The sequence below is a fragment of the Cherax quadricarinatus genome, chromosome 77 (assembly GCF_038502225.1).
Source record: "Cherax quadricarinatus isolate ZL_2023a chromosome 77, ASM3850222v1, whole genome shotgun sequence".
NCBI classification, from domain to species: Eukaryota; Metazoa; Arthropoda; class Malacostraca; order Decapoda; family Parastacidae; genus Cherax; species Cherax quadricarinatus.
Window position 1 is genome coordinate 16,043,780 of NC_091368.1, and position 12,637 is coordinate 16,056,416.

Consider the following 12,637-nt stretch of genomic DNA (forward strand, 5'->3'; position numbering starts at 1 on the left):
ATGATAGGACGAAGAGGAATATCAGGTTTATGAGTTTTGGGAAGGCCAAGTCGGACCGAAACGTCGTCGTAAGCTTCTCTCTTTTATGTGCGGGTTATTTGTGTAACATTTGATATATAAACTGACAACGCCTGAAAATGCAGTGTTCTCCTTATGCTTCTCTGCATCAGCTGACTTTACTTCTAAGGTATAAACGTACATAATTTTTCCAAATAAATCTAGAATTTCCTGGATTAGATGTAAGGAATAACTGTCATCTCATTTACGTTCATGTAATCAGCAGAAATGATATGAATTTTCTGGTTTCTTTAATAACACTCAGGTGCAAGTCACTGAGATTAACTCGATTCAGTTACATCGGTCTTGATCATAGTATTACAATTCTCATCCATTTCTACAAGTCTCTATTGACGATTCTGGACCGATAAACTGTCACCTTTAGGTACAGTATGGCGCATGAAACCTATTTATCATTAATCCTTTGTAAGCAACTTAGGAGAATAAGCTCCTTTATATTATTTTCTTCTCAGATTGTTTTAAATGACTCAAATTTAACTCAATGATCACTTTATCAGTGGAATGAGCAGTAGGTGCCATTTCCATACATGAGATATTGGTTATCTCAAGAAGGTCAGGTTCAACAATTAAATTTTTCAGAATAATCTCAGCTGATGTCCATTTATCCCCATTTCTAAATCTTATCTTTTTCCACCACGCTTGATTTAAAAGTGTGAATTTGATCGTGCTTTGAATAGCTTGTGACTCCTACTCGTAGAAATTACTATTGTAGGATAATTTAAAAAATTACTGGAAAGGTTACCTCATTCAGACTGGTTTCCCCATCCTTTGCCATGCGACAAGAGGAAGTCGAACTACCTGAGGAAATTCATACTCAAAAGTAAACTCATTGTTCTCATCGCTTCCGGGCCGTGTGGACATGCTGCGCAGACGCTCCCAATTCAGTTGTTTTTCTGCGCAGTTTTCCTGTTTTGAGCAATCAAAATGGCGGATAGACATGGTCGACGTGTAAATACTGTCTGTGTGGAACTGGTACGTGGTACCCTAAGCAGTTCTACAATGCAGGTGCTACTCCCAACGATTATTCGTGATGTGTATGGGATACCCAATGAAGAGCTTTATGGTGTGGCTGTTAACGGAGTTACGAGGATTTTTATCAAATTCATAAATGCTGGATTTTACACAAGCATAGTTGACACGTACCACGAGAAGAGGATGGCCGTGAATACAGCAGTGGAGGTATGTCTACATGATGTATCCAGCTATGTGACATATGTAAAAGTCGAGAATGTGTCCTTTGAAGCTACAGAGTATGATGTGGTAGCGGTATTCCGTCGTTATGGCAAGATTCATGCGGCGGAATTGGGAGTGTTGAAAGATGGGCCTTATGTGGGACTGCCCGAGGGTTCCTTCAATATGAAGATGACGTTAAGGCAATCAATACCTTCGTATGTTTTATTGGAAGAGTTCCGAACGCAGGTATACATATACTATGCGGGACAGAGAAGGACATGTAGGCTGTGCGGATCATTTGACCATATGGCAGCACAATGCCATAGAAAACCAGGACGGAGGGAACACATGCCAACACCGGTAGATCAGCAGTTGGGTCCTGTGGTGCCGGAGACAGATGCGGCCGAAAGGCAGGCATCATGCAGTTGGAGTGAGGAAGTGGAAAAAGCAGAGGCGGAGATGGACTCATGTGCTACGTTACCTGTGGGAACGAGGCCTGAACAGACGACGAGCAATGACTGTGAGCCTGTAATGCAACAGGATGGAATGCTGGATGAGGTTTTGAATACCTTACTGAGTAAGGTGGAGGGGAGTCTGGATGATGAGCAGTGTGGACGCTCATTGGAGGAGACTACAGACTCATCGGGACGTGGGAAGACCGTGTGCAATGAGGGGAAGAAGCACACGGTAGTGGCTGAGGTGCACAGAGCGTGCACGGAAGAGGAGGTTACATGTGGAGATGGAGGTTCACGCAAGAGAACAGCTGGGACGTCTGATATGGATGACGTCTTTACGCCAGGGCAGAGACCTGGGAAGAAGTCTTGGAGGCCCAGGTTGGACCTCCAGGAGAGTGGATGTAGCGGTACTGACGTACTGAAAGGTTCAAAAGACAAGGGGGGGGGACTGGACAGACAGGGTGACAAACGGGGCTCTAGTCATCAGCCAGGTCACGCGGGTGCCATTCCAAGGCGGCGGGGCAAACCGTCTTTACTGCCATAATTTAAGGTTGTAACGATCAATGTTAATGGCCTGAGAGCCGAGGTTAAAAGAGTGTGGGTGGAATGGTTTTTAAGGAGATTTAATGTAGATATATGTTTCATTCAGGAACACAATTATAAGTTTGGTTGTGAGTTGTCTTTGAAAGGATATAAGTTGTATGTGAGTGGCTCGTTGAGGTTGAAAGGTTGGGTTGCTGTGGCTGTAAAGGAAACCTGTCCATTGCGTATTTTGGGGTGGGAGGAGGGGGGGGAGGGTCGGGCTGGTGGAGGGGGAATGGGGTGCAACGAGGGTTTGTTTTATACGAGTGTATATGCCGGCAGATGGCAACGCACGAGTCGAGGAGAACTTTGTGAGGGATTTTTTGATGTACTATTTAAGGGGTTTACCTTTAGTCACTGTAATAGGGGGAGATTGGAATTGTGTTATTAGGGGGGGGGATGTGGAACCGAGGGGGGGCGGGGTGTATGTTGGGCATGTTACGCAATGTGTTTGGAGACGTGGGGGTTTTGGATGTTGTGGGGAGGGGTGGTTGGCGGGTTGAGTATACGTTTGTCAGACGGGATTATGCTGCAAGATTAGATAGGATCTATGCAACGGAAGCTGTACGCGTGTTGGGAGTCAGGACTTTTGATGTGGGGTTTTCTGATCATAGGGCAGTTATGGCAGATCTTGATTGGGAGGGGATGGTTAGGATACAATTGGGTTTTTGGAAATTAAATGCAAGACTCGTGAGGAGTGAGGAGGTGAGTATGGCTTTTGGGGAATGGTGGCAAACTTTTTGGGATTCTAGAGAGGTGGAGTCGTGTGTCTTAGAATGGTAGGAAAGGCATGCTAAACCGGGTATAGCAGGTTTTTATAAAAGGAAGGGAAGGGAAGAGGCCGGGTGGAGGTATGGGTTGCAAAATTATTTGGAATATCAGCTAAATGGGTGTTAAGAGGAAAGGGGGGGGGGGGCAGTACGGAAACATGGTGCAACTCAAGGACAGGTTGGCAGAGTTACATAATGGTAGATTTGATGCGGTACATGTAAGGGAGGGAATGGAGGCTGTGCTGTGGGGGGATAAACCTTCGGGAAGTGTTTTGAGAGGTTTTAGGGTAAGGTAGAAGGATTCGACTATTTTAAACTTGGAAGTAAGTGAGAATATGGGTGGTTATCACAAGGGACAGGTACTGAATACTACAGAAGGCATGAGTAATTATGCTGATTTCTGGTTCCAAAAGAAGTGGGGGAAGGGGGAGGAGGGCGATGCTATTGAGGGGGTGTGGGGGGGGGAGAGGTTTAGGGACATGTGGAGAGGGGGCATGGGGATGGGAGGTGAGATTAGCATGGGGGAAGTTGAGGAGGCTGTGTTCAACATGGGTACTGGCATGGCACCGGGTATAGATGGGATTTCAAATGATTTTTATAGAATTCAATGGGAGCACATTAAGTACTGTCTTGTGAGGGTCATGAATTGTATGCGACGGGAGGGACAGTTAGGACAGACTCAGCGAACGGGTGTAGTCGTATTAGTACGCAAAAAGCAAGAGGGAAGAGTACTGAGTGAGTACAGAGCTATTTCGCTAATGTGTGCCGACTACAAGATTTTTGCAAAGTTACTGGGCAATAGGAAGAAGAAGGTGTTAGGTGGGGTTATTCATAAGGGGCAGATGGGTATTCCGGGCAGAAGTATGAGAGATGGGCATGGCCACATTAGGGATATTTTGGAGGGTTGCAATGGGGAAAGGCTTTTGGGTATTGATTGGGAAAATGCATACGACTGTGTGCATAGAAACTTTTTGAGGGCTAGTTTGTTGCATCTCGGTTTTGGCATGGGAATGGTGAGGTGGGTTGATACAATGTATTCATCTGCAATGGTGCGGGTGCAAATTAATGGCAGGTTGGGAATGCCTGTAAGGATGGAGAGGGGTTTGAGACAGGGGACACCCCTGTCTCAAATATTGTTTGCGTGTATGCAGCATCCATTTTATGGGCTCGTTGAGGGGAGGGGGATTTTAAATGGGGAGAAGGATGGGTGTATAGATGTGGTGGGGTATGTGGACGATACCACTGTTCTGATGGCCGGAGTGGAGGGATTGCGTACAGTGGAAAGTGTGTTAGAGCTTTTCGGGAGGGCATCTGGAATGCGGGTGAACAGAGCAAAATCAAGTTTGCTGGAAGTGGGTGCCTGGGTAGGGGGGAGGGGGCTTGAGGTTGGAATTTGGGTGGGAAGTGGTGGCTAGGCTAAAAATTTGTGGAGTTATATACATGACAGATGCGCGGGAGGCTAGGCAGATGAATTCGGTGGTGGCGGTGGAGAAGGCAGTAAAAAGGTCAAGGAGTTTACTGGCGGGGAACGTCACCTTACAACAGCGGGCGATAATCGTAAATTCATTAGTTTATAGTAAAGTGTGGAGTATGGCTGTGGTGTATCCACTGCGGACTCCAGACGTACATGAGATTCAGAGGAGGGCATTACGTTATGTTTGGGGTTTCGGGAGGGCATGGCTAAGCAAGGAGGTGGTGATGTCGAATATACGCAGTGGAGGAGTAGGACTTTTAGCGTTGGGGCCGAGAGTAAAGGCTTTATATGTGAAACAGAGGTTCGTTAGGGAGGGGGCGGGGAGAAAGAGGGGTTAGAGTGGGGAAAGTGATGGAGGATGTGCGGAGATGGTGGAGCGGAAAAGAATTAACTGAATGTGAGGATATGCTGAGGTTATTGTTATTGATTAGGGAGGTGGGAAAACTTAGGGTGGGGCGTTTGGTGACGATGAGCAGGAGGCCGAAAATCATACAAGGGGTATCGGTTTATCCCTTGTATGATTGGGGTTAAGTTAATGCCGAGAGTACGGGAGTTTGTATATAGATTTATGATGGAGATATTAGCATCGAAAGCTGTTTTGTGTTCAATGGGATTGGTGAGGGAACAGACCTGCGATCACTGTGGAGAACAGGAAACAGCTTTTTATGCAGTTTATTTCTGTGAAGAGTTGAGGGAGGTAAGGGTGTGGTTAGCGAGGGTTTTTAGGTTAATGGGTGGGGGTAATGTAGAGACCCTGCGAGCCTTAACATTAGAAGTATGAGGGTCTCAAGAGAAGTGAAAAGGGCGGTTATGTATGTAGTGGTGGATTTTCTGTATATTTCCTGGAGGATGAGGGACACGGGAGGGGGGAGAATTAGAATTAGGGCAATTGCGGTTGGCAAATATAGAACGGTTTGCAGGAACAAACTTATTTATGGGGGACAGTGCAGGACACGTTTTCCGGAGACCTACTGGAAACTTACGGTCAATGGCCTCATTCAGTTGGCGAGCTAATTATACGTAAAGGACTGGTTTCCTTTATAAGCGGGTTGACATTAGTTTTTCGGAGGGAGAGTGTATGAGGTAAAGGACTGGTGAAGAAATGTAAGGGTCGGGAAGGTATGTACTGCGTGGTGCTGTGTTGACATGTAAGTTTTGTGTGCAAGATTTTGATAAGCCCAAGATTTGTATAAATTAGGACCTTGTGATTAAAAGGGAGTTATAGAAGTCACTGTCCATGTTGGTCTACCAGTTTTTGCAAAGATAATTTTTCTTGTATGTATTTTCGTAGTATTTATTGTAATTTTGTAGGGAATTTATTTCCTCTTAGATGGCTTTTATATTTGTTTTTACATAATTTGTTTTCCATCACTTTTGTAATGGTATTAAGTTTCGTTGCTGATGCAACGTATGCTGTAAAAATCTTGCAGTTGTTGTTGCTTTATACGCTTATGTAATTTTGTGTAATGCTTATTTTTGTTATAGAGAAATGTTTTCGGATAATTACCAGATTTTGTTCTTAAGCTGGAATATTGCTGCACACTAACAGCACCTTTCAAGGCAGGTGAAATTGCTGACCTAGAAAATGTACAGAGAACCTTCACGGCGCGCATAACGGAGATAAAACACCTCAATTACTGGGAGCGCTTGAGGTTCCTAAACCTGTATTCCCTGGAACGCAGGAGGGAGAGATACATGATTATATATACCTGGAAAATCCTAGAGGGACTAGTACCGAACTTGCACACGAAAATCACTCACTACGAAAGCAAAAGACTTGGCAGACGATGCACCATCCCCCCCAATGAAAAGCAGGGGTGTCACTAGCACGTTAAGAGACCATACAATAAGTGTCAGGGGCCCCGAGACTGTTCAACTGCCTCCCAGCATACATAAGGGGGATTACCAACAGACCCCTGGCTGTCTTCAAGCTGGCACTGGACAAGCACCTAAAGTCAGTTCCTAATCAGCCGGGCTGTGGCTCGTACGTTGGTTTGCGTGCAGCCAGCAGCAACAGCCTGGTTGATCAGGCTCTGATCCACCAGGAGGCCTGGTCACAGACCGGGCCGCGGGGGCGTTGACCCCCGGAACTCTCTCCAGGTAAACTCCAGGTAAGTTAAATCTCATAAACAGTTGCATGTATGTAGAAAGTTACAAAAATTTATGTTTGATCGCTGCTGTGATCAATACGTGTGCGAATGATGTGGGTGTATTTATAGATGGGTTTTCATGGAGGGGGGGCGTCCCCCCTCCAACAGTTTTGTGTGTATGTGTCAGATATATTATCATTTTGTATAATGTGTGTCAGTGAATGGTGTGTATGTATTTTGCATGTTCAAAAATTATTTATTATTATTATTAAAGATTCGCCGGTATTTTCCCGGCCCGGGCCTTTTCCAAGTGGTGGCCCGGCCTTGGCTCCCTCTTTAGGGAGTGTCTAAGACCTAAGTCTCTCATGGGAGGAGGCACAAGTACCTCCTCATCTTTGGGACCAACTGTCCCCAGGTCTAGCCACAAGCTAGACCTCTCTGGTCTGCCATTCCCGCCCCAAGGGGACTAAGGGGAATGCCAGTCTTGGGAGCTACAAGCTCGGGCTCAGGCACCTACCCTACCCTAGAAGGGCTGGGCATGGTGTTGACGTGTTCAAAAAAAATTTTCTTGCACTTGTGATATAATTCTTAGTAATCTTGTCCAGATCCTGTATTGTTGTGGTATTTAATATTTTATACTACCTTGTAATTTATGATGTTTTAAATAAATATAAAAAAAAGTAAATTCCCTGGATAAATTACTCACGATACTACTGAACAAGAAGGAAAGGAGTTTCAAACTACTTTCTCCCAGTTTAGAGTATAAATCAGTTTGTCCCTTAACATTAATGTCTTGATCATTTACTGAAGTGATGTCCTTAGCTTTTATTGTCTTACAATTTTTCCAGTTATTACAGACACCTTGCTTAATTATTGGCAAGTGATTTCCTGTATCAGTAGAAGCCACCAACGTTTTCCTGTTCACTGTGATTTTAATTACAGGATTTTTAATTTCCAGTAAAAAGAAAACATGAATTTCTTATCTACCATTGCACTTTTTTCTTTCATTAGGATCGAAAACTATAGCACTTGGCTGTAATATGGCCAGTCCCTCCACATTCATTAGACCTGCTAGCAGTCTTCATTTTGATGTCATTCACACCTTGGTGTCGTGGTACTATTTTTGCTCATTGTTTACTGCCGCTAAATGAGTCACAGGAAATACTCTCTCATACGTGGATTAACTATTCTATCCCCATTGCCGTATCTACTATACTCTGACTCGAAGGACATGACATACTGAACCATTTCTTCAAAAACTTTAACCACTAGTAGCAAATGTACCTTGTTCTCATCCATTCAGGGAAACCTTCAAATAATACCTGTATTTTTTTAATAAAATCCTTTCTGTACCCGGACATACTTTAATGATATATTAACATCATTCTCCCTTGACCAAAACCTCTCGATGTATCTCCATCGCACAACCTAAGCTGTTCCAGAATAACAATGAGGTCTGGAACCTACGCCTGACATCTATAAAACTATCCCAGTTTCTTACATTTGTAAATTGTGGGAGACAAAACATCGATGTTGTTTCATAAGACACATTAAGCTGAATAGCCTCATGGTTTTCAAAATTATGCCTCATCTTTATATTCCTGTCTAAATAATTCTACTGCATCTCTTCCACATCAGTCTTAATTTTAAGGTATTCACAATACCTATCCAACTAGCCGAATTTCCAACTTTGCTCGACGGTGTTAATGGCACCAGCCACCCCAAAGAAAAGTTCTGTGATTAAGTCATAGGATAAGCACTCAGGTACCGTAGGGTAGCAGGCGACGAACCATGGGTAGAAGCGCCGGGCAGCTGGGAACCTATTCAGGTAAGGTTAGAGTTTACCTTGGAAGGCCAGAAATTGTGTTTGGGTCAGCAACGCAGAGGTATCAGGTAGAAGGTCAGTAGGGGGAACGTTAGCATTACATACAGCATTATGGCTACTGCAGTGTTTTGCCGGCTTTGGCGAATGACTTTTTTTTTGCGGCTATGTCAAAACAGTGTCGATTGGAGTGAATGTTGTCTGCATAGGGGCAGCAGAGAGACTAACAGCTGGGGTTACCGTAGTAGAAGTTACAATATTCATAGCAGTGGGCACAGCATTAGGTGCTAAAACATCGCACATACATTAAGTGAAGAGTATTCACAGCAGTAGAAGCAGTACCTGACACAGGAGAAAAAAACCGAGCTCTCAGTAACATGAATATCACCAGACCTAGTGAGAAGAAAAGCACTGATGGCTGAACAGTGAGTACAGTAGACAGCAGTGGTACAAAAATAGGTAAGTTCACGAGGAGGGATCCTGGCGGAGATCTTCTCCATGCGGTGACCTGGCAGTGGCTCCTCACAGGAAAAGTGTCATCACGTTTTTCATCCAATCGGAGGGTGGAAGACGATGATCGGCAGCAATGTCCTTGGGTTTTTCATTGTAAGATACTCAAGGACCTCAATGGAAATAAGTCACTTTGATGACTTTTCTGGGTTATCCTAGGTAATATACACATGTGCTGCTATATTTGATATTTTATGTAACTGTATTTATGTGTTCCTGTACCTGAATAAACTTATTTACAGTTTTACAGTCCACCGGAGTGAATCCGACAGTCTGTTGTGGGTGTTGTGGGGGTAGACAGAGGTGGGGACTTTAGAGGAAGCCATCGTAGATACTAAGGAGGTAAGCACAGCAGTGGAGAAGATGGAGTTTCTGCTAGGGATTCTAAAACTAACCCAAAAAGTTTTTTCCAGGTCTATAGAACAAAAGTCAGAGATAAGATAGGTCCCCTTAAAAATAACTATGGGCATCTTACTGACAAAGAGAATGAAATGTGCTCGATTTTAAATAATTATTTTCTCTCGGTTTTTACACAGGAAGACACTAATAATATTCCGGTAATTAATTTTTATAGTGGATCAGAAGAAGATAAATTATGTAACATCACAGTCATTAGTGAAATGGTTGTGAAGCAGATAGACAGACTGAAGCAAAATAAGTCACCGGGTCCTGATGAGGATTTTTCAAGGGTTCTAAAGGAATGCAAAATGGAAGTCTGTGAACCATTAACTAATATTTTTAATTTATCTCTTCAAACAGGTGCAGTGTCTGATATGTGGAAGATGGCTAATGTAATTCCTATTTTTAAAACAGGGGACAAGTCGTTACCGTCAAATTACCGCCCAATAAGCCTGACCTCAATTGTAGGCAAATTACTAGAGTCAATTATAGCTGAGATTATAAGAAGCCATCTCGATAAGCATAGCTTGATTAATGATACTCAGCATGGATTCACAAGAGGCCGGTCTTGTCTAACTAATTTATTGACTTTCTTCAGTAAAGCTTTTGAGGCTGTTGACCACGATAAAGAATTTGATATTATTTACTTAGATTTTAGTAAGGCATTTGATAGAGTTCCGCACCAAAGACTGTTGAAGAAAGTAGCAGCTCATGGCATTGGGGGAAGGGTGCTCTCGTGGATCGAATCATGGCTCACAGACAGGAAGCAAAGAGTGTCCATAAATGGGGTTAAATCCGAGTGGGGATCAGTAACAAGTGGCGTTCCACAGGGATCAGTCTTGGGCCCGTTGTTGTTTATAATATATATCAATGATCTTGATGAAGGAATTACTAGTGATATGAGCAAATTCGCCGATGACACGAAGATAGGTAGGATAATTGATTTAAACGTAGATGTTAGGGAACTTCAGGAGGATTTAGACAAACTCTACTCTTGGTCAGAAAAGTGGCAGATGCAGTTCAATGTAGATAAAAGCAAGGTTCTGAAGCTCGGGAGTGTCCATAACCCTAGCACTTATAAGTTAAATAATGTAGAACTTAACCATACAGATTGCGGAAAGGACTTGGGGGTTATGGTAAGCAGCAACCTTAAACCAAGACAGCAATGCCTAAGCGTACGTAATAAGGCAAATAGATTACTGGGATTTATATCAAGAAGTGTAAGCAACAGAAGTCCAGAGGTCATACTGCAGCTTTATACATCATTAGTAAGGCCTCACCTAGATTATGCAGCTCAATTCTGGTCTCCATATTACAGAATGGACATAAATTCGTTAGAAAACATTCAGCGTAGGATGACTAAATTAATACATAGCATTAGAAATCTTCCTTATGAAGAAAGATTGAAGACTCTTAAGTTACATTCACTTGTTAGACGAAGAATGAGGGGAGACCTGATCGAAGTGTATAAGTGGAAGATAGGTATTAATAAAGGGGATATTAACAAGGTCTTGAGGATATCTCTCCAAGAGAGAACCCGCAGTAATGGATTTAAATTAGATAAGTTTAGATTTAGAAAGGACATAGGTAAGTATTGGTTTGGAAATAGGGTAGTTGATGAGTGGAACAATCTACCTAGTTGGGTTATTGAGGCTAGGACTTTGGGTAGTTTCAAATTTAGGTTGGATAAATACATGAGTGGGATGGGTTGGATTTGAGTGGGACTTACACATCAGAGCTTATTTCTTGGGTAGCATTGAAAATTGGGTAGGTCAAATGTTTGTTAGTGGGATGAATTGTAAAGGACCTGCCTAGTATGGGCCAACAGGCCTGCTGCAGTGTTCCTCCTTTCTTATGTTCTTATGTTCTTATATCATGGGTAACTGCACCATTAAATACAGAGTTAACATATGGATGCATCACATAGGACTAAGTAGTATTAAATAGGTTATTAAAATGTGAGAATATCGGGTTTCTGACAGATAGGGGTTGAGGAAGAAGATATTCTTGAACTTACAGCAGTGATAATTGAAATAGAGCCAACTGAACGAATAGAATTCATGCCTGAACTAGGGGCGACCATGGTTCCTGTATTGAATTCAGAACCTTTCTTGACGCTGTCAGTCACAGTATGACTGTCTTCCAAAAGTCTGAACCACAATGATCACTAACAAACACACAAGGATATCAAAAATATATTACTTATGTGGAATGATAATTAAAGCTGAGCAGTCTTCATAAAGCACGTGAGTCACGTTCATGGCTAAACACTATAACAGGTATAAGCCCACTTGCATTACGCTATATTCCACGTTACACTCACAGTAACAAACATTACTCTCACTATTGCATTATTATAATACGACAAGTAGGGGAATTATTACACTGGGCAGGAATGATACAAGGTATTGTCACAATACTCACACTTAGTGACCAGTGACCCAGAACTCCATCTCCTTGGAAAGATCACCAGCCACATGACAGGTCTCTAGACAGGCTTCAAATGACTTATTCATTCCCTCACATTCTTTCTCATAGAGAGCAACTTCTATGAGAAGAGTTAACATTTGACTTCTTCAGCGTAGCAAACATACGGATAAGCAAGCAGAGGACGACAGCATATCACATAAACTAAAATAAAACATGTATTCCCTGGATTGACATTAAAGACTCAGGTGCAGCAGTTACCTAGCTGATATATGACCGTGTTTACCACACAAAACTTAAGAAGGTTATATTAAAAGTCGCAATACATCACGGAGTGTGTGTGTGTGTTGTGTGCGTGTGTGTGTGTACTCACCTAGTTCTCACCTAGTTGAGGTTGCAGGGGTCGAGTCCAAGATCCTGGCCCCGCCTCTTCACTGGTCGCTACTAGGTCACTCTCCCTGAACCATGAGCTTTATCGTACCTCTTCTTAAAGCTATGTATGGATCCTGCCTCCACTACATCGCTTCCCAAACTATTCCACTTCCTGACTAATCTGTGGCTGAAGAAATACTTCCTAACATCCCTTTGATTCATCTGTGTCTTCAGCTTCCAACTGTGTCCCCGTGTTGTTGTGTCCAGTCTCTGGAACATCCTGTCTTTGTCCACCTTGTCAATTCCTCTCAGTATTTTGTAAGTCGTTATCATGTCCCCCTTATCTCTCCTGTCCTCCAGTGTCGTCAGGTTGATTTCCCTTAACCTCTCCTCATAGGACATACGTCTTAACTCTGGGACCAGTCTTGTTGCAAACCTTTGCACTTTCTCTAGTTTCTTTACATGCTTGGCTAGGTGTGGGTTCC